Here is a 27,373-nt window from a genome sequence, read left to right as displayed (position 1 = left end):
TAATTGAGCGTCAAACAAAATGAAGAAACAGCAACAACCCAAATTAGCACAGTGCTTCCAAACTACTGCAAGTGCTGTGGGAGAAAAGATATATATATTAAAGAGACAGTTCCTCTAAGGTACAAAAGTCTATAAACACCCAATTAAATCATACTGCCCAGAAATAGAGGAAACAGAGGAGTGTCTCACTATTGCTCTGACAAAGGGAATTCCTAACTCCCTAAACTTCTGTGGCAAACTGAGGGTTTGACAAGAAGATGCTGTGTGATCTTGCTTTATATGTACCAGGTGACGGCTACAGTGTAAACATGTGGACCAGAAGGATACTGCACTCACCTCGCCAATAATAGTACAGTAATAGTTGCACAAGCACCACAGACCACCCGAGTTATTTCACTCCCTTTATGGGGTTGGGTTTCTTCCACATACATCAAGCGTCTGTGTTCTGCTGGAACGGGTTAGGACCTTCGACCAGAGGGCTTAAGGGAATGACCCAGATGACCATCAGTTTCCTGCCTTCAAGAGATGAATCACCCAGTCAGACTCCAGGCAAGTCCACTGGTCATTTATGTGCTCACCGCTCAGGTGAATGTTTATGCAACCCGGTGGCTGTCGCTTAATTAAACAGGTGTAAATTTTTGTGAAATCTGCTCTTTAAGCTGAAAATTTAGAGCAGAAAAGAAAACGTCATAAAAGCAAAGTTTTTGGTTTCTTTAAAAAGAAAAAAGAATAGGTGAACGGACTGAATAAGCAAAAGCCATTTCTCCACATCAGAACTCTGAAGGATTTGCGTTTCTGCTATAATCTGGACAGGTCTCCGGTCACAAGTCATGTGGCTGAGGCAGAGCATTCGGCCCCTCAAGTTTCCTCTTGTAAAACAAGTGTTTTTGCCTGTCAGGGTTGTGGTCAGAATTGAATGTGGTAATGTAAGTTTACCACACACTATGTCTATCAACCAGGAAACAGAGAGGCACACTGTTACTAATGCAAGTCAGGCGACTTCCAGGAGGAAAATACAGAGACAGTGAGATGGTTTGGTGGGTGAAGAAGCTTGCCAACAAACCCAAAGTTTAATCCCCAGGACTCACATGATAGAAGAGAACCAATTCCCATAAATTGTTCTCCATTTATACACACACAATACACACACACACACACACACAGTGCATGCACGCACAATACATAAACACATGCACACATAATACACACACATGTACACACAATACACACATGCACACACAATGAACATACACACAATACACATACATGCACATACAATGCATACATACATGCACATACTCAGGTGCACATGCATGCACACACAGGCATGAACACACATATGCATGCACACATGCACACACTCATGCATACATACATGCACATACACATGTATGCACACATGCACACACTCATGCATGCATACATGCACATACACATGCATGCACACATGCACACACTGCACACATACATGCACTCACAATGCATATACACATGCAAACACACATGCATGCATGTATGTACACATGTACACACACATACTCATGCATACACACACACACAAATGAAAATGCAAAGAAAAGCATCTATGATCATCTCCTTGTGCCATAGTCTGTAATGGTTCTGCATGGCAGAGTGAAAGACAGGCCCTCTCCTGAGGTAAGTGGCACAGGTAACACACACAGCAGAGGCTGCTGATCTTCATAGCCTTGAAGGTAAGGATATTGGGAACACTGGGAAATGCGAAGGGGACACTATGGGACAAAGAGGTACCAAGGAGCCATCCTGGGTGGGACTTATGGCAATGAGAAAGAAGTGTTCTACGGTGAGGATGGAGAGAAAAAGGGGTACCAGGTTGCACCTCAACTTCTGTAATCCAACTCTCGGATGTGATAGGTAAAGTCACGAGCTAAGCAACAACAGACTGGATGAGGATTCTAGGAAGTAAGGTCTTAGTCATACTTCATCGGCCATTTCCCCAAACTAGGTTGATGGTAGAAACCAATATCCTGGTAGCTACTTTGATTTTGTTGGTCTAACTGGACAAGTAACTTCACAGGTAAATCTTTTAATCACACATCCTAGTTAGGTTTCTGTTGCTATGTCAAACGCCGACCAAAAGCAACCTGTGGGAGATAAGTGTTTATGATTTAGAGAAGCCAAGGCAGAAATCCAAGGTCTGGAGATGGGTCCTGAAGCAAAACCACACGGAAAGGCTGCATACTGACAGGCTTTCTCATGGAACCCAGGACGTCTGCCCAGGGGTGGCACTGCACAGGATGAGCTGTGTTGTGCAGCCCACAGAAATCTTTTGTCAAGGAAATTCCCCCATAGCGGTGCCTGCCCCATATTGGACCAGCATAATGGAGTCGAGTCTTCAACTGAGCTTCCCTTCTTTTCCCAGGTGACTCTACTTTGTGTCAAGATGAGAAAAACTACGAAGCACACGTGGCAGCTTCTAGAAGCCCCATTGGGAAGACACTGAACAAATTCTGAGCAAAGGTGGTAAGGGAATCTGACCTGCACCCCAGAGAATGGCGTGTGCAAACAGATGACGAAATGCTAAGTGCTCTACACCTACCAAGACAATTCCATCTGTAATTCCGATGGCGAATTAGTGGCCAAAGTGAATGACCACCAGCAGCAGGAACAAGATAAAATAATAACTTTTTAAAACCTTCAGGAAACCAGAACAGAACCTTTGTGGGAGTGAGTGGCGTTCGTGTTTCTCCCTAGCTTAGTTATGAATGAATCATCTCCCTCTACCTTCTGTTATAGAACTAATGACTACTGTATCTCCACTTAATTTCTTATAGAGGAAAGAAATTGCTTTTCAGTTACATTGTAGAGAAATCCAAGAAGCTATTCAATCCACGCTGACCACCCATCACACTGAACACACGAAAGATGCCTAGATTGCCAGACTTTTGGTTTTGTGTCTAGAGACAGGGTCTCATGTAGCCCAAGCAGCCTAGCTTCAAAATCACCAAAAGTCTGGCCTTGAACTCCTGATCATCTCCTGCCTCTCTCTCAAGAGAACTGAGATTAAAGAGACAGACTCCAAAACCTTAATACAATAAAAATATCCCAATAATCTGTATGAGTGTAACATCGTAAAGTAGATACACCATACCTCGTAAATATGAAACTATTTGCTCATCTTTTTTTATTTATTTATTTATTTTTTATTCGATATAATTTATTTACATTTCAAATGATTTCCCTTTTCTAGTCCCCCCACTCCCCAAAAGTCCCGTAAGCCCCCTTCTCTTCCCCTGTCCTCCCACCCACCCCTTCCCACTTCCCCGTTCTGGTTTTGCCGAATACTGTTTCACTGAGTCTTTCCAGAACCAGGGGCCACTCCTCCTTTCTTCTTGTACCTCATTTGATGTGTGGATTATGTTTTGGGTATTCCAGTTTTCTAGGTTAATATCCACTTATTAGTGAGTGCATACCATGATTCACCTTTTGAGTCTGGGTTACCTCACTTAGTATGATATTCTCTAGCTCCATCCATTTGCCTAAGAATTTCATGAATTCATTGTTTCTAATGGCTGAATAGTACTCCATTGTGTAGACATACCACATTTTTTGCATCCACTCTTCTGTTGAGGGATACCTGGGTTCTTTCCAGCATCTGGCAATTATAAATAGGGCTGCTATGAACATAGTCGAACATGTATCCTTATTACATGGTGGGGAGTCTTCTGGGTATATGCCCAGGAGTGGTATAGCAGGATCTTCTGGAAGTGAGGTGCCCAGTTTTCGGAGGAACCGCCAGACTGATTTCCAGAGTGGTTGTACCAATTTGCAACCCCACCAGCAGTGGAGGAGTGTTCCTCTTTCTCCACACCCTCTCCAACACCTGCTGTCTCCTGAATTTTTAATCTTAGCCATTCTGACTGGTGTAAGATGAAATCTTAGGGTTGTTTTGATTTGCATTTCCCTAATGACTAATGAAGTTGAGCATTTTTTAAGATGCTTCTCCGCCATCCTAAGTTCTTCAGGTGAGAATTCTTTGTTTAACTCTGTACCCCATTTTTTAATAGGGTTGTTTGGTTTTCTGGAGTCTAACTTCTTGAGTTCTTTATATATATTGGATATTAGCCCTCAATCTGATGTAGGATTGGTGAAGATCTTTTCCCAATTTGTTGGTTGCCGATATGTCCTCTTGATGGTGTCCTTTGCCTTACAGAAACTTTGTAATTTTATGAGGTCCCATTTGTCAATTCTTGCTCTTAGAGCATACGCTATTGGTGTTCTGTTCAGAAACTTTCTCCCTGTACCGATGTCCTCAAGGGTCTTCCCCAGTTTCTTTTCTATTAGCTTCAGAGTGTCTGGCTTTATGTGGAGGTCCTTGATCCATTTGGATTTGAGCTTAGTACAAGGAGACAAGGATGGATCAATTCGCATTCTTCTGCATGCTGACCTCCAGTTGAACCAGCACCATTTGTTGAAAAGGCTATCTTTTTTCCATTGGATGTTTTATTTGCAGACGACATGATCGTCTACCTAAGTGACCCAAAGAACTCCACTAGAGAGCTCCTACAGCTGATAAACAACTTCAGCAAAGTGGCAGGTTATAAAATCAACTCAAGCAAATCAGTGGCCTTCCTATACTCAAAGGATAAGCAGGCTGAGAAAGAAATTAGGGAAATGACCCCCTTCACAATAGCCACAAACAGTATAAAGTATCTTGGGGTGACTCTTACCAAACATGTGAAAGATCTGTATGACAAGAACTTCAAGACTCTGAAGAAGGAAATGGAAGAAGATCTCAAAAAATGGGAAAATCTCCCATGCTCATGGATCGGTAGAATCAATATAGTTAAAATGGCCATTTTGCCTAAAGCACTATACAGATTCAATGCAATACCCATCAAAATCCCAACTCAATTCTTCACAGAGTTAGAAAGAGCAATTATCAAATTCATCTGGAACAACAAAAAACCCAGGATAGCTAAAACTATTCTCAGCAACAAAAGAAAATCTGGGGGAATCAGTATCCCTGACCTCAAGCAATACTACAGAGCAATAGTGTTAAAAACTGCATGGTATTGGTACAGTGACAGGAGGATCAATGGAATAGGATTGAAGATCCAGAAATGAACCCACACACCTATGGCCACTTGATCCTCGACAAAGAGGCTATTTGCTCATCTTTTAAAGGTGTTAATAAAATACTATTAAAAAGGTATAACTATTAAAACCATCAAAATTACCAATGTAAGAGAATTGGCCAATACCCATCTAAGAGAATTGTTTGGCCTGCTCAGACTTCAGGGAAACAGAAGCTAGCTTTCTCATGAGTGGATCCAGAGCCCATCAAATGAGTCTCTGAAGAGAGTTAGCTGGCTTGGTCAGAAGATGAGGCTTATACACAAGGCAGGCATGGACCTCAAGGGTCCCACTTAGATGTGTGGCACTGAAATGTGTTTCCTTGGGCTGGAGAGATGGCTCATCCATTAAGAGCACTCACTGATTGCTCTTCAGAAGGTCCTGAGTTCAAATCCCAGCAACCACATGGTGACTCACAACCATCGGTAATGAAATCTGACACCTTCTTCTGGGGTGTCTGAAGACAGCCACAGTGTACTTATTTATAAGAATAAATAAATCTCTGGGCCTGAGCAAGCAGGGTTGACTGGAGCGAGCAGGGCTCACCAAAGCAAGCAGGCTGACCAGAGTGAGCAGAGGTCCTAAATTCAATTCCCAGCAACCATATGAAGGCTCAAAAACCATCTGTACAGCTACAGTGTACTCATATGTACATAAAATAAATAAATCTTTAAAAAGGAAAGAAAAGAAATGTGTCTCCTTGACTGCGAAATGCCCACCCGCTTGTCAGTGTCCATCCACATGTAGAAGAAGGCTGTAAAGTATAAGACAGGAAAACACTTCCTTAGCATGTGAAGAAGGGCTTTGTGAGTTAGCTTTCCCACCCCCACCTCACCCCCGAGACCGAGTGCCTCCAAAGAGTGGCACAGAGAAAAGGTCTCTCTTGGCCTGCAGTTTAGGGATATTTTGTTCCGTGTTCTTTGAGCCTGTTGCTGTGGACTTGCGTTGAGGCAGAACATTATGAGGAGAGTGTGTGTGGTACTGAAGAAGCTATTCACTCTGCAGTGCTCAGGAAGCAGAGAGCCAGCACAGAAGGGACCCAGGACAAGATATTCTAGGAAAGGCACACTTCCACGTGACCCATTTCCTCCAACTGGGTCTTGTCTTCTAACAACCCACTCAAATACGACTTCAGCAGTAGGTTATTTAGATGAAGTTAGGCGCCTCTTGATTCAATCAGCTCTCAATTGGATCACTATCTGGGGACCAAGCTCTCAACGCTTGAGCCTTTTGGGGGAACTTATCATATCCAAGCCACAACAAGCCTATTATTAAATGGGCAATGCAGAAAGGAAAATCAAATCCGGAACCAATGGTGTAGATAATACAGGCTATGCTTTCTGAAAAGGAAAGCCAATGGAGTCACCACCAATGGTGCCTCTGAAAAATAGGTAGAGTAGATTAGAAGGTTGTGCAAATTTGAGTGGTATAAATATAGTTTTACATTAATCAAGATACTTTTGATACCCTGGCCTTTGGCTTGGGCTCCAGGAAGGACCATAAGTATCCTTCCAGGTTTCTGTCACAATGTACGACTCCCCATGGTCTTTGCCTGCCTTGGAATTGTATTACTAACAATTCCAGCAAACTAAATACTATCATTGGTCTCTATGGAATCAAACTGCATCTACTCCATGGCCAAAATCACAGTCTAATCATCCAGACCCCTGAGAGCTCCCAGGGACTAAACCACCAACCACATGGCTCTAGCTACATATGTAGCAGAGGATGGCCTTGTCAGGCATCAATGGGAGGAGAGGTCCTTGGTCCTATGAAGGCTTGGATAGATGTTCCAGTGTAGGGGAATGGAGGGAGGAGGGGGAGGAAAGATGGGGGAGGGGTGAAGGGAGGAACACCCTTATAGAAGCAGGGGGAGGTAGGATGGGATAGGGGATTTCTGGGAGGTCTGGAACCAGGAAAGGGAATAACATTTGAAATGTAAATAAAGAAAACATTAAATAAAGAAAGGAGAGGGAGAGGGAGAGGGGGAGGAGGTAGGGGAGGGAGAGGAGGGAGAGAGGAGGGAGAGTGAGAGGAGGGAGGGGAGGGAGAGGGAGAAGAGGGAGAGGGAGAGGAGGGAGAGGAGGGAGAAGAGGGAGAGGGAGAGGAGGGAGAGCAGGGAGAGGGAGAGGAGAGAGAGGAGAGAGAGGAGGAAGAGGAGGGAGAGGAGGGAGAGGAGGGAGAGGAGGAAGAGGAGGAAGAGGAGGGAGAGGAGGGAGAGGAGGGAGAGGAGGGAGAGGAGGAAGAGGAGGGAGAGGAGGGAGAGGAGGGAAAGGGAGAGGAGGGAGAGGAGGGAGAGGGAGAGGAGGGAGAGGAGGGAGAGGAGGGAGAGGAGGGAGAGGAGGGAGAGGAGGGAGAGGAGGGAGAGGAGGGAGAGGGAGAGATCTCTTTTCTGAGTCATATGAAAATCCAAGCTGGGCGGTGGTGGCGCATGCCTGTAATCCCAGCACTCTGGGAGGCAGAGGCAGGCGGATCTCTGAGTTCGAGGCCAGCCTGGTCTACAGAGTGAGTTCCAGGACAGCCAGGGCTACACAGAGAAACCCTGTCTCAAAAAAAAAAAAAAAAAACCCAAATCAAAAAAAAAAATCCAATACAGTAAAATTTTCCTATATCATATACATATACGAAGGTGATCTAAATGAAATCACCAAGTAACAGGGGTGGCAGAGCACCAACTGGAGATGCTGTACCATCAAATGCATTCTAATACTGGGTACGGGTTTCATCTAATGAAATTGTTGGCCAAAGGGGTCCCATGGGAACCCCCAAAGAACCCAGCTATTGCCAAGGCTACTGGTGGTTCCCCACAAATGGATGGCCAGGCCTTATTGCTAAAGACAAAACCTATGCCACTTACTAAACACGGAGAGGCTGAGCTGGTGCCTGCCTAGAGCCTTCACCCATACTGACTAGTTAATATTCATGGTCCCAGAAAGCAGTCTGCATGCTACCAAGAAAGAAAGGTGAATACCAAAACAGCTACAACCCCTTTGATGTACAAGAGTTACCTGCCTGCAAGAGACGCTGGTGTCATAGTGGCCCAAAGGTGGAGGAGGTAACCAATCATCATTACCTGGCTTGACCTGAGGCCCACTCCATGAGATAGAACCCAGACACAGTGCTGCCTGGGTGGCCAAGAGCCTGAGACTAGATAGGCCAGGGAGCCTAGGGGAAAACCAAACACTACCGTTCTGCTAAAGGAAGGTAGCAATAAACTGTCTCCTAACCGCATCCTGCTAGACTGATATCCCAGGCCTGGCTCAGCCGTCATCAGAGTAGCTTCTTTCTGAAGCAGGTGGGAACAAACTCAGAGACCTCCAGCCAGACAATATGAAGAGACTAAGAGGCTTTGGAACACTCAGCCCTAAAAGGGATATTCCTATCAAATCCCTCCTCTTGGGGCTTAGTCTGGGAACTCTTTGGAAGAGAAGGGGGAAAGAATGTCAGAGCCCAAGGGGTTGGAGGAGTCAAGGCCTTCTAGATCTAACAGGAATGGCATGTGCATATGACCTCAGAGACTAAGGCAGAATGCCCTGGGCTTACACAGGTCTGCCCCAGATGGGGGTCTAAGAGCTGAAGGAGAAGTGGACTCAGGCCCCCATCCCTGAGGGGATCTCCAATTGATAGCCACTTGCCAATGGAAATCTAGTTTTCTCCAAGATGCCTCACAGAGGGAAACACCACTCTGAAGTACGGCAGGTCCCAGACCTGGCGGTAGATGGAACAGACAGTGAACTCACCAACACCTCTGGAGGTTCTCTGCCTCATCATGTTGGTGTCAGGGCATATTTTTTCTTTTCTCTTCCATAGGTCTTTTGTGCATATAGTATGGCCTCCGGTTTGGGGGCTTTTATGGAATCCCTGTGTATTCGAGCTCCTGAGTCTCTGTATCTCTATGTGTTTCTTGTGTTTTTCTCCCCCATGCCCCTTGGCTTTTCTTGTTTGGTTGCTTTGTCATATAGTGATTTGTTATTTATTTATTTATTTTATTTTTTATTATTTCTTAGCAGCCTGTTTCTTTTCTAGTGGGGGAAAGAGAGTGGGCAAATCTGAGGGAGGGAGAGGAACAGGGAGAAGTAGGGAAAGGGGAAAGTGTTATTGGAATATACAGCATGGAAAAAATGCATTTTCAATAAGACAAACCAACAACAAATGAGAAGCAAGAGATCCTCCTCTTTGGGATTAAATCAAGCAAGAAGCTGTGTCCCCGTTGTGTTTCGTTCTCCTGACTGCTGACCTGGGATTTGAACTTGAGATTCAGCTTTCCAAGTCTTCACCACATACCCTTATCTGAGGTGATGTTAGCCTCGGTATTATGAAGCATCAGTTTTCAACAGCTTTTGAAAGCCAGATATATTTTTGGCCTATTAAGATTTTCAGAAGATGCGTGAAAAGTGAATTTGCATTCTGTCAAAAGCGGCCCAGGATAAAAGGCAATAAATTCCCAGTGATCAATGACTGGAGTTTATCTTCCTCCCAGGAAAGACCAGTTTAAGGAATGCAGTGCTAAATGATCCACTGTGGGGTTGTTACTTAGAATGAGGAAGAGGCAGAGTTTCATTAACTTCCTCATAATTAAGCAAGGACACTTAAGGGCTGATTTAGTAGATCAATTTTCATGATCAGAAAGAGAAGGCATGTGGAAATCATTGACCTGTAGAGAATACCAAGTTCCCATTTCCCTCTAGACACTGGCTACAATTTACGATGGTGTCTTGTGGTGCATGCTCAGGAGCTCACACATGGCTTTCTTGACATAGGTTTTAGGAATGGAGAACCTTAAAATTAGTTTAAGTCCTTTCTATTGAAGTAATTGCATAATGACGCTTTTCCAAATGAGAGCTGTCTTCCCTATTGCAGCAATTAGGGTTTTAAAGTCTCTACTGGAAAACAATTTAGGCTCTCAGGCAAGTTCCCATTTACATCTCCAAGGCGACAGGTACTCCTATGATCTAGGCCCTGTGCTATGTTTATAGTAAGCCCATATCATTCTGAGAGCATCTTATCATACGGGGCCCTCCATTACAGATGAGGAAGCAAGTTTAAAGTCAGATAATTAATAAGATTTCCATTCCAATTTACCTCGGTATAAAGTCTATGGTACAAAATATCATGTTCAGTCATTACAAGTACAATTACCTAATTCAAGTTTACTTGGGAGAGCCAGGCATGGGCTTCTAGATTATTCCCTAGATTGTTCAAAATATGCTAGTGTGTTTAACACTTAATCAGAGAGTTCACATACCATATGAAAGCCAACACACCAAGTGTCTAGTGCCATCTCCATTGTCTAAAGAAAACTGAAAGAGCCCCTAAAATGTGAATATTTCTCAAAACCCAGCTAAACATCTGAATCTTCTGCCCTTCCCTGGATACTGTGGCTTCTTATGAGACAGTATCGATCATATTATTGGCACCATGTTCTATACAATAAAGCATATAAGTTCAAAACTCTGTGACTTTTAAGATACAAATAATGTGTTTCTAAGTATCTATCCGGAGCACAGCAGGTACGCTGATGTGCTGGTCTTAACGAGAATGAGAAGTTAAAATGTTATGTTCTTGGTGACAGATATTGGCTAATCCATGCATTCGCTCCCTTCTCTGTCTCCCTGCAAACTGCTCTCCCACTGTGACCAGACTTCATCATGCTTTGTCCCCTTCCAGGTTCCCAGGTTCCCAGGCAAATGTGGTTTCCTTATTAAGTATCTTATTTAATCAGCAATAGAAAAATCAGTCCACTTAAATCTATTTAATAGGTTTTAGATATCTTTCAAATATAGATATATTTTAAAAGTCTGTCTCAGAGCTAGAGAGAAGACTCAGTGTGTAGGAGCACAGGCTGCTTTCCCAGAGGACTCAGGTTCAAAGCCCAGGCCTGACATGATGCCATCAAACCAACTCTAATTCCAGTCCTGGGAATCTGACTTTCTCTTCTGGCCTCCACGGGGTACACAGACATACAGAGAGGCAAAACACCTACGTACCCACATAAAAAGCCCCCCCCCCCAAGATATATACCTCCACCATAAGAGAACAGCTTATCCTACTAGGAAAGGAACAAATAAAAGATTAATGATTTCATTTAGCTTTCTTTAGACCCTGGTTAGAGACTTGGCTTGTATTGACAGGTATATTTTTTAGGCTTATTTAATTACAGTTCAATAAAATGATGTCTCTGACAACCTTCCAGACTGCTTGAATTACCTGGGCTCTGAGATGAAGGAGCTGATAAAGTAAAATGAGAAGTATTCTAATTGCTTGGTAATTCTTCAACTCCACTCAAATAACTTGGGAGCCACAGTTCTTGCCCGTAACAAAAAGCTTTCAGTCTGGGGGATATGAAGGCCTCACACAGAAGACATTTTTTGGTCATATAGTTTTATATATCCCCATAAGCACATATACATGATGTATCCACACTCCAACACACACCTTTTAAAAGATTTTTTTTCCTATGCTTTTCCAGGCAGTCAGCCAAAGTCAAAGAGAAACCCTTCATTCTCTCCCAGAAATGATGTAATTTGGACCCTGACCTACAGAAGGCTGACACTCTCCAGAAGGTTCTGGAATGGACTGCAGCCCAGGAGCTAGGATATCATTTATGGTGGGAGAAGGTGAAACCCCCTGGCCAAGGTCTGCTTGGAAATCCTTTGGCTAGCCACAGTTTTTGGCCATGAGACCACTGCCCCAGGGCTTATGCCAAAGATATAAAATCCAATGGGGATGCCCAGCCTTAACATTTTCAGTGTACCCTTTTTACAACGGGGCCAAAGGGAAGAAGAGGGATTATTATGCAGAACTAGGAAATCCCCGAAGTGACAAGAGATGGCATGCCCATTGCAAAGTCAACTGAATTAAAGGAGAAATATAAAAATATTGGAGGTGAGCTTGGTAGAGCTGTTGCCAATCACACAATCGGAGTGGCTGGGATTGGCACTGCAGTCACTGGGGCTCTCAGTTCTCATCTGCCAAGGGTGGCTTTAGGTGCCAATCCTGTGGAAATCAGGAGAGGTTGGTGCTGGATGCTCTCATTGCTAAACTGAGGAAGAGTCTAGGCTGTGACGACCCTTGAAGAAATTGTGTAGACGGCTGCAATTTCTTCAAATAAAGAAAAAATTTAACAATGTAATTTCTGATGCAATGAAAAGTTTTGAAAGGACAGAAAACCCTGAATGGTGGATTAGGAATCACTGAAGGAAGGAAGTCAGATCAAGGACAGAGCTCCCCGTGCTTTATGAACACAGGAAGCAGCGATGTACAAGACACCTGAGGGGTGCTGAGCTAAAGGAACATTTCTAACGTGCAGTGCACCCTACCAGCTCTTGAAATCATCCGTCCTCACTGGAAGCCATTGGTCATTGTCACTAGAGACGGTGCTGGAGAAACTCCCAGTTCGTCGGTTTTGAAAAGCTAAAAGAGCTAACGTTCCAGAATTTGAGGACAATACAGAGGAGATGTGAACATGGCTACTGGTGGTGCGGTGTTCGGAAAAGAGAGGATGAACTTACATCTCTACGTCCAGACTCTTGTCTTAGGGAAAAATTGGAGAGGCCAATGTCACCAACAATGTCATGTTTTCTTAAAAGGGAAAGGTGACAATGTTCAAATTGAAAAAAAAAAAAAAGGCCTTACAGAGTCACCGAGCAATTAGACATCATAAGTAGTGGGTGCGAACAGGGGAAGCAGAGTGAAGGGCAGGTTACACGTGCTGATGGAGCGGCTGTGCAGAAGGTTGGAGGGGCCAGGGTTGTGCGAGTGAGTGAGTGGTGGATGCCCTCGGCGATGTGGTACACCTGCTGAGAAACCATCCTAGGAGGAAACCTTCTCTTAGAACACTTCTGTGCGTTCCAGCTTTGGCCACATTCAAGCCTGCTAATGAAGAGTTAAAAAAAATAGTGCAGAAACCACAAATAGAGGGATCAAAATGTGTGCAGTGACTACCGAAGGATCTTTGAAAGCCGAGAAAATTCTGCAAAGTTCCCCAGACATTGGCTAGGGTGTGGAGGCTTGGACATTTTGTGAACATGGTAGGATTGGAACTCACTGACCTGAAGTAGGTTGTGAGAACTGCCTCCCTGGATGCTGCTGGGATGGCCTCTCTGCTAACTACAGAAGAGGATGAAGGCACAGAGACTCTTGAGGAGAACCCAGGGATGGACACATTGGGAGGGATGGGAGGAGGGATGGGAGGAAGGATGGGACGAAGGATGGGAGGAGGGATGTGAGGAGGGATGTGAGGAAGGATGTGAGGAGGGATGTGAGGAGGGATGTGAGGAGGGGTGGGAGGAGGAATGGGAGGAGGAATGGGAGGAGGGATGGGAGGAGGGATGGGAGGGCTTACTGCAGTTCCTGGAATACGGCTTTATCATTATCTGTGCATGGACAAGATGCTCAGGGAGGGTTCCTCACTGAATGCTTCAGAGGAAATCACGAGAAGAGAAAGCTGGCTGTCCTTTAGGAGAATCCCAGTAGCGTCAGTTGCTAGTTTTAGTTGTCAATATAAAGTGGTTTCCGTCTGTGCTTCTAATAGACACATCTGTACACTTGGGAGAGTGGGTGTAAGAGGTGTGAGCCAGCTTCCTGCTTCCGACATAAGCCACTGAGGAATTTCTACCCCTTTCCATTACAGTCAGTATTGCATTGCTCGCCCTCAGCAACCTTACTGTGAAGAATTAAGAACTGGACACAGTTATGTGTCGGCTCTCATGTAACAAGAATCAAAAGTTAAAAATGACTTCGTAGGCCTTAGCAAATATTGAACATCGCCCATCTTTGTTACATTCTCAAGCGTATCCCCTTGACTGTCTCACCTCTGCAGGGCCCCAAAGCGGCAGACAGGCTCATCCTTAAGATAAGAATGCTCAATCCTAAGTGTACCTATAGTTTGTGAACGCTGAGCTTCTCCACAAATAATAGGAAAACAGACTCGACTCAGTAACGGTCCCTGAGCCACACCCACGGAACAAGCAACGGTAGAAATACTTGCATTACTCCTGTGACATCACTGCGCACCCTCCAGGTTCTGGGCTCTGGAGGCACAAAGAGAAAGAAACCCCTGCCCTTGGGGCCTCAGGACTAGCCGGTGGACCACAGGCAGGAAATGGTTACTGTGTGATTTCTCCAACTTTGATTCAGTGCAATGCAATGAGCCCCGAGATGAAAACAGGAGGAAAGTAGGAAGAACAGTGGTTCTCGGCTGGTGGGGGGTGACCCCTTTGGGGGTCGAATGGCTCTTTAACAGAGGTCACCTGAGGCTATCAGGAAACACAGATGTTTACATTATGATTCATAACAGTAGCAAAATGACAGTTACAAAGTAGCAACAAAAATAATTTTCTGGCTGGGGGTCACCACAGCGTGAGGAACTGTATTAAAGGGTCACAGTGTTAGGAAGGTTGAGAACACAGATATTAACACATGTATTAAGAGGACAAATATAGGAACAGAATAGGCTGCCCAGTGACTCAGGGAGGCCTCCACACTTAGCTGAAAGGCAGCCATTTCCCAAGGTGATGCTGGTTTGAGAAGGTTCTTATCAAAGGCCCATGTGTCTAGGGAGGTCAAGGTGCTATAGCAGGATGTTAATTTTGCTCTGGATCAGACAGCAGAAATGAAGGCAGGTGCTACGGTGATGGCTAAATGGAGATGCCCAAGTGCGTGCTCCTATGCGTGGATCCCTGATGCTGTTTACGGAGATGAGGAGATCCCAAGGGCTCCAACCTAAGGAACAGACTCATCATCCGATGTCCTTCCTAGGAAGTGGCCAGACGTAGGAAGGGGAGCCTAGTTAGAGGAAGTAGGTCGTGGGAGTGGCCTCCATCTTTCCCTGCTTCTTTCTGTCCCCTTTCTCTGCTTCCTAGAGCCGTGATGTCACCTGTTCTACCCCACCAAGCCCTCCCACCACCATGGACAGACACCTCTGGAACTGCAAATCAGAATAAACCTTTTCTGCTCTAAGTTGTTCTGTCAGGCACTTCAGTGACAACGCCGACAACCAGAGCAGGCTGGTCCAGCGATAAAGGAATTCCGAATGTCCTAAAATGATGCAGAATGGAATCTTATTAGCTCTTCGTTCACTAGCTATGAAGTGCCTCAATTTACGTATCTGGTGATTTAGAAGCAAACACTGATATTCACAGTTAGAAACAAAAGCTACAGAATATGTTCCAATTAATGAAATTATTAGGAAATGACATTTCCTGCCAAATTTATTCTTCTTTTAAATTGTTACTTTTTCATTTCTACTTAGTGGAAAATTTTTCTAATCTTATAGGCTCAATTTCTTTGTAAACCCGTAGTCGTGTCAAATACACGAATACTATACTTCCTTGTCATATCTTCTCTTAACACAGCTCCTCTTGTCTGGAAGAGACTCCTTGATAAAACCCATGGATCAGATGCATAAACAGTTTAACCTACTGCTCCAGAATGAACATCCCTGATTCATGAAGTACCAGACAGCTCTCTTCATCTCTTCTCTAAGCCCAGAACTTTTATCCATATCTGACTTCTTTATTTAATCACTCTTTGGTGGCTCTCTGCCCATACTCTCACACCCCTCCGTTAGGGTCCCTGTGTTATGGGTAAGAGGCACTGCATTGTGGGTAAGAGGCACTGCATTGTGGGTAAGAGGCACTGCATTGTGGGTAAGAGGCACTGCATTATGTGTAAGAGGCACTGCATTATAGGTAAGAGGCAGAAGTAGTAAAGGAACGAGACAGGAAGGAGACAGCGGCCCACAGACTATGGAGAAAGGACAGATAGAAATAAAGATAACAAAACAAGAAAAAAATTCAGGAGAGCAAGAGAATGTAGAAAAGCTCTTTCAGGAGAACAGAGGAGGAGAGAGCTGGGTTACGAAAAGGAAGAAGCGTGGGCCATAAAGATGGGGCGAAGTCACCCCGTCAGACATGCATGGCAGAGGGACTTCTAGACTGCTTCAGGCTGCCTATGCCACCAAATTCCAGGCATCAGACCAGTCCTGGGCCAGTGTGGGAGTAAAATGTCAGAGTCCAACCTATATGCTGCTTGGTCATAGCATGCCCCGGCCCTACTTTCAAGCCCTTTAATGATCTGGTTTACAAGTAAAACTGATCATGAACCTACACTCCAGTACAATTTGCCCTAAGAGGCATCCACGGTCTTCCTTCCCCAGAGCCCTGAACCGAAGTCATCTGTGAGACCAAACAGAATTCTTTGTATTCATTTTAATTTTGTGCTTGTAAATTCTGCGGCGAGGAAGACCACCTGTACTGACTGGTTTTGTGTGTCAACTTGACACAGGCTGGAGTTATCACAGAGAAAGGAGCTTCAGTTGGGGAAGTGCCTCCATGAGATCCAGCTGTGGGCATTTTCTCAATTAGTGATCAAGTGGGGAGAGCCCCTTGTGGGTGGTTCCACCTTTGGGCTGGTGCTCTTGGGTTCTATAAGAGAGCAAGTTGAGCAAGCCAGGGGAAGCAAACCAGTAAGAAACATCCCTCCATGGCCTCTGCATCAGCTCCTGCTTCCTGACCTGCTTGAGTTCCAGTCCTGACTTCCTTTAGTGATGAACTGCAATGTGGAAGTGTAAGCTGAATAAACCCTTTCCTCCCCAACTTGCTTCTTGGTCATGATGTTTGTGCAGGAATAAAAACCCTAAGACACCGTCCAATACAGGTGAGAGCCCAACAGGATGCTTCCCGCTCTCCTCTTTCGCTGCGAATGGGCCCAATTCAGTAATGCCAAAAAGCTCTGCACATCAGCCTGCGGTACGGCTTTTTTTCCCCTCTTTGAAGTTTGGATATTTCTGGCAGGAACCCACGGCACTCACAGGCGCAACTGATGTTCTCTTGGCTGCTGGCATTCAGAAGGCTGTCTGAATGGATGGCTTGGTGCCTGCTACCCACCCCCACTGGATGCTTCTGACAGCTCAGGTGCCAAGCAACCGGGAGCTATGGCGAGCGAGCCGTCTGTGGGGCGCTTCGGGCTCTGTCTCCGAGACCAGGGCTCTCCGGATGCCAGCAGTGCAACACATATGAATGCGTTTTTCTTCTTTTGCTTTGGTTACTCGGTCAGCTCCCTGGGATCGTACCAGAAGTGGAAGGAACTGCCCTGACCCAATGAAATACTCCACAGGGCTCAGCGATCCTCTTCTGGGATGGAGCTAAAAGCTTCTAGCTGTCTCAAGGCCTGTTTCTGAGCATTATGTATAAAGCAAGGGTCACAAACTCAGCCCCTTTTGGAGGCTAGCCACTTCACAGATGAGAGAGACATGCAGCGTATGAAATAGTGAGAGACAATGGTGACCGTGGTTGGGGTTGTTTTGTTTTGATAATGAGAAACCAGAACTCTGGGGTGTACTTAGTTGTCTATGACTTCCTGGCTTTAAGTGACTTTATTTGTAACTTAGAGGGACTGAACCCTGCAACTTTTCCCACCAGTTACCCTGCACTGAAGATCTGGAACAGTTCCCTTACTCCGGCATATGCATTCCCAGGCTAGGCTGAAACCTGATGATGGCTCAATGACCTCTTACTGTAACTACAGCGAACCCCAGAAATCCAAGAACTCCACATACCGGCACAGACACACTGTCAGCGTCAACCGAGGCCCTGGGATACCTGTGGTTCTGGTTAACTTTCCAATCCTCCCTCTTTGGACAGAAGTGAGAGAGAAGAATCACCAGACCTCAGATGGACAGACTCTCTGACATCTATAAATCCAATCTCCTGCACAGCGGCCAACTTCTCTCATGTCTGAGCCTGCTTGACGGCTTCCATCTTCCAGAGCAACTATCTCTGCCCCAGCAAGCGGCTGTAAGCCTAGAAAAGTCTCTTGCAGCGTTCCGCTGTCTCAGTACAACTCATGGTATGTGTTTTATGTAAAGATGAGTACATTCAGGCACTGTCCCCCTCCAAGAGCTCAGGGGGGAAAGGGGGGGGGAAGAATCAGGTGATTATTACAATTAGAGACCAGGCTTCCAAAAGATTATTTTGCAAGAGTACTCAAGATATTGGACAGAGCTAGTCAGATGGATAAAGGAGCTTTGATCTGAGTTCAATTCCCAGGACCCACGTGGTGGAAGGAGAGAAGCAACTGTCCCAAGTTGTCCTCTGACCTCTATAAGCATGCCATATGTGTATGTATGGTGTGTGTGTGTGTGTATGCGAGTGCACGCACGTGTGTGTACTCATCTGGGGAAACAAAGGCTGTCTTGAGCACCACCAGATCAGAAAGATTTGATAGCTATATGGATATGCACGCATGAAACTTCCTTCAGAGTGAGTCGGACACCCCTAATCTGAGAATGAACCTGGTAGAGAGAAGCCGCCATGTTTGTTACCCCTTCCAGGAGGGTGGCTGATGGCGTCACCCAGTCTCTAGAACTATACTCCTGTGCCACCGGCTATGTTACTGGACAAACCTCTCCCTGGCTCACACACCTGCGTACTTTCTTCTTTTCTGCTATATACCCAAGATCAAAGGAACACAGAGATACTCAATCAAAACTATCTCCATTCGTTCTCACACTCCCAAGTCACCTAATTAAAAGAAATCCCAGGAATGAGATCCAGACATGGGGAGTAGTTTGGATTTACGCGGCGGATCACAGCTGAGAAAGCCTGGTTTGTCAGGAATGCGCTCCTAATTCTGTGAAGGCCTTTGTTTCCTCAGATGAACCCAAGCAAAGGTTCCTGTGACCATAATTGGGATTTTCCTTTGGAAGCACAGAGTTTAAATTCTGAGTCCCACCTTGAGTAATTTAGATAATAACTAATTAAAATGTAATTGAAAACAATCTCATTAAGTTGCTATGAGGATTAAATTGTGCTCTGCATATGAAAAGTTCAAATGCAGAGTGTCACGTGGACGTGCTCAATAAGGGAGCGCACTGTTATTAATATTATGTTCTTATGTCTCATAGTCCTGGGCAGCTCTGCAGAGCTCCCAAGAATCCAAACGTCTGAGCTCGAAAGCATGATCAATTTCATTTTGGGGTGGCGTGTGAACACACTCATTGGACAAGACACAACCATTCACACGGTCTGATTACCTTCTGTGGTTTAATAAACAGGAATGGCTCCCTTAAGTTATAAATGATCTTATATTGCTAAAAAAATAGGCAAACATAAAAAAAAAGTAGGCATATACATTGAAAACAGAAAGCAATAGTAAAAACTTTAGTTGTTTATTTCTGTTACTTTCCTGAGATTTTTTTATCTTCCCTTTTTGTTTTCGGTACTGGGGAATAAACCCTGGACCTTGCATATTGCTAGGCAAGGGCTCTATCTCAACCCTATTTCTTTCCAAATATTTTTCTAGCAGGGCATGGTGGCATGGGCCTGTAATCCTGGCATTCCAGAGGCAAAGGCAGGAGGTTTGATTCAAGTTGAAGGCCTACACAGTGAGCTCTAGGCTAACCAAGGGGTCAGTGTGAAATGGTACAATAAACAAACAAACAAACAACAAAAACTAGGCACATGCATAGAGAGAGAGAGAGCGTGCACACAAACACACACACACACATTAAATAAGTAAAGAAGTCTTTAAAAAATATCCATTCAAATGCTCTTCTAATGTGCAAACCCCCTAGATCACACCCACTGGCGTTTCTAGCACCTACAAATGTATTGACACACCATCGCTCTGGTGTGGAACATCTGACTCCAGGTGCTACACCGGCGACATTTCTCAAACACCAGTGTCATCATCCCTGGTCCCCTTCTGAGGATCACATGCTCAATCTTTAACAGTCCCCAGCCTACAGGCCAACAGCCCTATGCTGCAGACAAGTAATGATTCAACAACCAACTAGTCAAAGGCCTCGGAGTGTCAAGAGACTGATGTCCCTCAGTCCATTTCTGCTTGCCTCTGAAGGTGAAAGTTAGCAAGATTATAGATTCTAAATCTAAAATTTGGCCTGGATTTATCTGCGTCCTTGTCTTAGGAGTGAAGTAATAGCACTCTCCTTATACGGCAGGGCAGAGGTGACTCAGGATCACATGCTGCACCAAGGCCCAGTTGAGCATCCTATGAGGTCAGACAGGCTTGACCGTTATCATTTTAACACAGAGTTAACCCCCGGCTATGAACTGTTAACAAGCCAAATTTGCTGGTGGGTCAAGTCAAAATAAACATGCCCGAGGGCTACCCACAGGTAGTCACTGGTGAGCTATTTCAGGAGGAGAGTTTAAAGAGGAGACCTCAGTGCGAGCCTCAGGCCTCAATCTTTACCACAACAGAGGCTTCCGAAGCCCCTCCTCCAAGGCTTGCGGGGATGAGGGGAGGACACACTGGAATTCTCTACATGAGATTTCCAGCTTTGTCACCACACAGCTAAGTCAGTTTGTGTAAATACCAACCCCCTTAAGAACTCTGTGTTCCTTCTTCTTTCAAGAAGGCACCATCGGGTCCCTGGAAGGTGTGAGCTTGTGTAGGATCCACACAGATGAATAAATGAATTGCTAATCAGAGGGCTTGGGAAATTGACATTTTCATTCACTGTAATAACTACAACAGTGTTTCACCAAAAGGGTGGATCTGAGTGAGAACTAGTGCTATAAGAATTCATTTCACTTCTCAGGCTAATCTTCTGAGGCAGGTGAGAGCGCTGATGATCATCTTGTTTTACAGATCAGTAACCTGAGGCAAAGGCAGGTGAAGAACTTTCCTGAGGTCTCTGGATGAGCAGGTGAGGCTGGGTTCAGAGGTCAGGCAGGCCGAGTCCAGTCTATGTGGATTGTTTTGTGTTTTTTAGCCCCTAGATGAAAAAGAGGCTTTCAGAACCCTTTTCTCAGTTCTAACAGCATCTGTTACAGAGCCCTGCAGGGAAAAATTAATACCACGATACAGTCTACTCCCTCAGCAAGTTCTACAGCCTCCAGCCACACGATTTCCTTTGTGAAACAAAGGACAGGAAAATAACTTCAGTGGCTATTCTCTCAAACCTGTTGAATAGGAAAACCCCAATTTTATCTATTTCATCAGTGCTATAATTAGATATATCAGGTGACTTCACGAAAAAAATTCTAAATGGAATAAACAATAATGATTTTTTAAAAAATGAAAAAAAGAAGTTCTCATTAAAGTTCTCCAACGGTCCCTGAACATTAAACCTCTTATCAAAGTGGCAATCACAAACAAACATTCAGTTGTGAGAAAAACTTAAGAGAAAGAAGAACCTGGAGGTAGAATTCCAAGGTCCACTTTACTCACACTTCAAGTTTGTCCCTAGGCTGGCTGCAGTGAGCACAGATGTAACCCCAACACACATCGGAGAAGCAAGGGGCTCCAAAGTTCAGTGTGATGACCGGCATGGCCTACGTGAAACTCTGTCTCAAAACCCAAACAGCATGGCCCAATGGCATCTGTCCTTCATCCCAGCACTGCGGAGCCAGAGACAGATGGGTCTCTGTGAGTTCAAGGCCAGCCTGATCTGCAGAGTCACTGAGGGCAAACAAAGTTTAAAAGCCCAATAATATAAATAAAAAACAAAGGAAATTCAATAACCTACTAAACAGTGTCCTTTGCCTCCATCTCTTTGTTTTAAACTATCAGTTTCTGTAGAGTTAAGTAGTTAAGTAGCATATATTATAGGCTGTGGCTATTGGTGAATATATGCCTCTCGATTGATTTTATTATCCTCAAAGGGCATGCCCCAACTGTTGATGATTTCCTCAGGAAACAAGCAGCCACAACGAGTTTCTAAGTCAAGAATGTAGACCACAGACATAATTTTGAAATTTCCTACTAGGCATAAGTCAGGTAAAAGAAACAGATGACATTAGGTATTGGTAACACATTAAAAGACAACCATTTCAAAAAACAAAATTTAAAGAAACTTTGTTTTGTGTTTATTTATATAATTTAATGTATATATTCTTCAAAATATGTTTCTCCCGCCCCCACCCGCCCCCGACAGAACATTCTGGCGTGGGCCAGCCACTTTTTCAAGTCCAGGATAGTACACATTCTAGCAGTTGTCATGTTGGACAGCGTGGTTCTGCGAAGAACTCCGAGAGGCTAATGAGACTAATATTAGTCCGTTGCTTCCCCTCAATCACCAAGAAGAGAAGTCACAAACTGGCTGGTGTCTCTGTGCTGCTAGAGACACATTTGTAAAATCTCTTCAGAGTGCAACTTAGTAATGGTTCGGATTACAAACAGGGCGTTTCTTTTAAAGGGAAATCAGGAAACCGTGTGGTCTGTGAATCCACCTTCTCTGTTACCGTGTCTGGGGGTTATGTGTCATGGCATCGTGACAGGACACACAGTGGAGGACGTGCTTATTTTGGCTTATGGTTTAAGGAGACAAGAGTTTATCATGGAGGAAAAACCACCGTGGGCAGAGGCTCACATCTGTGCAGGACAGACGGTGAGGCTGGTTACACGTCAGAGGACCAGGAGGTGAGAATTTGCACTGGCACTGGGACAGACTGTAACTCACGTGGTTGACCCCCAGTGGCCCACTTCCTCAGCTAGGTCACATGTCCTAAAGGCTCCACAACTCCCCTGATAGCACCGAGAGCTAGGGGCCAAGTGTTCAAACATCTTCAAATCACAACACTATATAAATCTTATTTGGGGGAGAGTGTTACAATTATGTCTAGCTATAGACTAATTTTCAGTATCTAATCAGGCATGATCAATACAACTTGACTGGTGTGGATACTCAGGAGGACCACGTGGAAGGAGCAATGGAAAACAATGCAGAGCACCTTAGGTGACCCTCAGGGTCTCACCTCAGGGGACCCTCAGGGTCTGATCTCCAGTGATCCTCAGAGTCTCAGCTCAAGTGACCCTCCCTCAGAGTCTAACCTCAGAGGACCCTCAGCATCTCACCTCAGGTGGCCCTCAGGGGACTCTCAGGGTCTTACCTCAGGGGACCCTTAGGGTCTGATCTCAGGTGATCCTCCCTCAAGGTCTCACCTCAGGTGGCCCTCAGGGTCTCACCCCCTGAAGTGACAGCTCTGAGGTTGTATCAGCAGCCTTCCCTGTTTCATTTTCAGTCTCTCTTCCCATCTTCCTTCCTCACGAGAGGGAGACATCCTAAGACGCCTCCTCTCCTGAAGACTTTCTATCTCTTGTCCTTGTGGTCCTTCTGTGAAACAGCATATCCTTAGCCTATGCCAGATCCTGGCTTGATCACTCGAGCCCCAAACAGAACCAACTCCTCAGACCCGCAAACTCTGTTCGGCCTCCTTCGTTGGGTTTTGTTTCCTCAGCACAGTACCTGACATTATTAGCACAAGTGCCTGTTTACTGACTAGCTGGCTTCTTGCCGGCCTTGTTCAAACTAGCCTCTCTGTTGGGAGAAGATACTAATCAAAGCTAACTTTGAGGAGGAGGGGGTTTATTTCAGCTTACAGTCGTCACAGACTGTCATCAAGGGAAATCGGGGGCAGGACCAGGAGGCAGGAACTGAAGCAGGGGCCGTAGAGGAATGCTGCTTACAGGCTTGCTTTCTGTGGCTTGGTAAGCCTGCTTTCTTACATAACCCAAGAATATATACATGCCCGAGGATAGCAGTGCCCACAGAGGGCTGGAGGCTAGACCCTCTCATATCAACCATTAGTCAAGAAAGTACCTCAAAGACATGCCCGTCTGCAGAGGCAATCTCAGTTGTGGTTCCCTTTTCTCAAGAGACTTTAGTTTGTGTCAAGCTGACAAAAAATATATGTATATGTATATGACGTATATGTATATGTATATCTATCTATCATCTATCTATCTATCTATCTATCTATCTATCTATCTATCTATCTATCTATCTATCTATGGGAGTACTGTGAGGACAGGAGCTGCTTGTTCAACAAGGTTTTGTGGGAGAATCCATTCTTTATCTACTCTGACTGCTAGAGCCAGCTCCCATGACTGGGCTTGGGTCACCCCCACCACCCACCTTTGCTGTCACGTCATCATTAAGATCTTATACCCCTCTTCTAAAGACCCTCCTGGTACACTGGGTGTACCCAGATAATAGGGAAGGGGGCGGCTCACTGCAAGACCTTTAAACTCATTGGAATGTGACTCACTCTGAGGACTGTGGTGGGCACATCTTAGAGCAAGGTATTTGGTATTAAGCTACCACAGCTTTTACTGAGAACAGTGAGGTGACAGTTGGTAAGCACGGCCTTGAGAGGGCTTGCAGTCTGCAGATGGAGAGAGACATGGAGGGGGTCTCTCCGGTCGCAGAATGACTGAAACCAGAGAGCAGGTTCACTGAAGGCAGGCAGAAGCCAAAGACAGGAAAGAACAGGATAGGCAGCAGGTAGACTTCCCAGAGGGCTCCCGAGGGGAAGCTCTCAGTCCAGAAAGATGCCGATGGGAGTGGGAAGGGAGGGAAACCGCTAATCCTCAGAAACATTTGTGTGACTTTCCTGTCTGTCCATAGTTACCTTAAACTAAACCAATTCCACACACGGCCAAAACATGTGGCTGGGGTTTTTTCAACAATGTAAATGTCATAGGATGTTGGCCCGTCATGAAGGCACTATGGAAAACTTCTATTAGGTGCTCAACAATGTGAAAGGAAGCACCAGGGCCAGCCTGATCCCTGGATGTTGTTGGTGTTTTAAATTCTGTCACCTCAGTATGAAAGCACGCCCATTAAGGTTTGGGAGTTTTCAAAGGTTTCAAAGGCAAATGGCTTGGAAATTTCAAAGTCAGAAATTAAATCTGATGGATTCCTCTGCCTGCAGTAGAGTGTTTAAAGCCTAGCTTTGATCTCAAAGAACTGAGTTCAAATACCACCCTTGCATCTTTACTCGACTTGTGACCTTTGAAACTATTTAACTCTCTAATCACTGGCCTCCTCGTCTTTAAAGGAAAACCTAATGCATATTATTGAGTCGTTATAAGGGCTTTAAATGCTGTCCAATTTCACACTTAATACCATGTACTCGATAAAGGGAATTATTACTAACTGAAAACCTTGTCTGGAAGCATCGTAATTGGCTGAATATGAATAAATTTAATAAGGCTAAGTGGTTTAATTTAAGAAAAGAAAAAAAGAAGCCACACAATTAGGGATTTCAACTCTGGAAAGAAGCAGAACTGTTTCCTCATAAAGTAACTGAACCACCTCATAGTATGGGTTTTCAGATAAATGGCAGCCGAGCGGGATTTCTGCAGCTTTTATTCTATCTGTTAATGTTCCACTGTGCTCTGCTAAAGAGGAACACTGTAAAACTCACCCCAACTTTAATCATCTGCACACACACACACACACACACGTTGCAAACTAGATTGAGGAAATTTGAATTTGATTTTCTAATAACAAATTCAGAAAGTTATTTCTCTGCAAAAACTGAGAAACCATTTTTGGGGTGTGTGGGGGGAGGGGAACCAGCCGCAGGATTGGTATAGATGGTATTTAGTTGCCTGGCAAAGATTCGATCAAACAGATTGTATCACACAGAATTCTGGATCTTGCTTAAGGTCACGTGACTGACGTTAAGAGCATCTTCTGGAAGAAAAAGCAACCCCGCCCTGTAACAGACAACCTGGAAGACAGTCCCGCTCACCTGTGCTCTGCTTACTGGTTCCTTCCTGGGTCAAGATATAAAAGAGGAAGATCATCCAGCTGTGGCCAGTACTTTGGGGGTCTGAGACACTTTTACGAATGGTCACATCATTCAGGCCACAGGACAAAGAAGCAGAGGCATGAGAGACAATTAAATACCAGCACGAGGCCAGTGAGGCGGACGGTGAGGTGTGGCGTAGACCTTTAAGAACACGTAGAAATCCGTAGCTGTCCTTTCTAAGTGGTGTCTAGAGTAGTGGTTCTCAACCTTTGGGTCTCAGGGTGGGGTGAGGCTAATGACCTTTTCACAGGGAGTGCATATCAGAGATCCTGCCTATCAGATATTTACATGATGATTCATAACAGTAGCGGAATTACAGTTATGAAGTAGCAACAAAAATAATTTTATAATGGGGTTGGGGTGTCACCACAGTGTAAGGATCTGTACTTGAGGGCTGCAGCATTAGGAAGGTGGAGAACTTCCGGTGTAGAGAAAGCAGGTCAATGGTTTCAGGGACAGGTTTCTACAGTAGCACTGTTTGGACAACCAGCCTCTTTCTTGCAGAGTCTAACTACCAAAGGGCAGCAAATTAAATGCCAATTTTCACTATCCACACACAGCATTTTTATGACAGCCTCTTCTGGGCGCTTCTTCACCTTATTAAACACACTGCTAGGCTGCACGTATAGTCAAGCCATTCGACAGGGATATCCATCATAGTTAATGGCTACTGTGAAAACCCGCCTGAACCGCCTAAGGGACAATTTTGTAATTAGGAGCAAGCGTGGGATGGCCTTCTACTGGGGAGGCTCTAATAGTCTAGGTCTTCTGGGGAGAGAGAAGGAGGGACTCACACCAGACAGCTAAACACATCTGTGCAGGGAGGTGCCACGAGACTGGGGGGGGGGGGCAAGCGGAGACTCTGCCTCCCCCTCGCAGTTAGAGAGAAGGAATCTAGGAGCCAAGACAATACCATTGGGTGCAACACTATCTCCTCCGAGCTGACACAGCTTAACCCGCTAAGAATGTCCTGAACTATGCCAGTAATATTCCGGAAAACAACATCATGGCTCTGAACCCCTCATCCCATGCCAATCTGGTGTAAATTTGGAACCAAAGAAGCAGCACACTTCAAAGATTTCAAACAGGCCCGCAAAGACTCTGTCTGCGTCTCTGAGACCACCGTCCCGTTGCTACGGACGCAGAGCATCCTTGGATCTGGGTGGCATCTAACCTTTGACCTCTTGCTGTTTCACGCTGACCAGCACATTTCATTCATTATTGCCTAAGCCCTGATGGCCATCGAGGCAAAAAGGATACGAATGCAGGTCTGAGTAAGAACTCATTCCTGGAGAGGTTTATTTTATTTTCAAACGCCTTTCATCTCATTTAAGATTAAACTGTATAGAGGGAGAGACAAAAAGCGAAGTCTTCCCGGAATAAAATCCGTGAGAGGAAAAAGAACACACGGAAAAAGGCAAGCAGACGGGCCTGCCTCTCTCTGCCCATATGCTCACTGACAGTTTCCATGTGGGCTTTCTTTTACTTTATGAGGCTGGGGATGGGTGAGGGCGTGTATAGACACATACTCATTCCTTATCTCTGAAAGGTGATGCAAATGCAGAGACTCTGGGAGCTTGCAAGATAGGGCACCTATGTTGGAGAAAGCTCCCCCTAAGCCATGGGGCGCTCCAGATTGGTGTTGGTGTGTGGTGGTGGTGGTGGGGTGGCATTCTTCCCATCTTCTCTGC

General features: G+C 45.1%; 1 protein-coding gene across 2 annotated transcripts in view; it reads right to left on the bottom strand.

Annotated features, from left to right (window-relative positions):
* Positions 1-27,373, bottom strand: part of Srgap1 (SLIT-ROBO Rho GTPase activating protein 1) — a 283,518-nt gene that overhangs the window by 158,265 nt on the left and 97,880 nt on the right. The window lies entirely within an intron of this gene.

This window comes from Apodemus sylvaticus, chromosome 20 (assembly GCF_947179515.1).
Source record: "Apodemus sylvaticus chromosome 20, mApoSyl1.1, whole genome shotgun sequence".
NCBI lineage: Eukaryota > Metazoa > Chordata > Mammalia > Rodentia > Muridae > Apodemus > Apodemus sylvaticus.
This window is presented reverse-complemented; position numbering and strand designations above follow the sequence as displayed.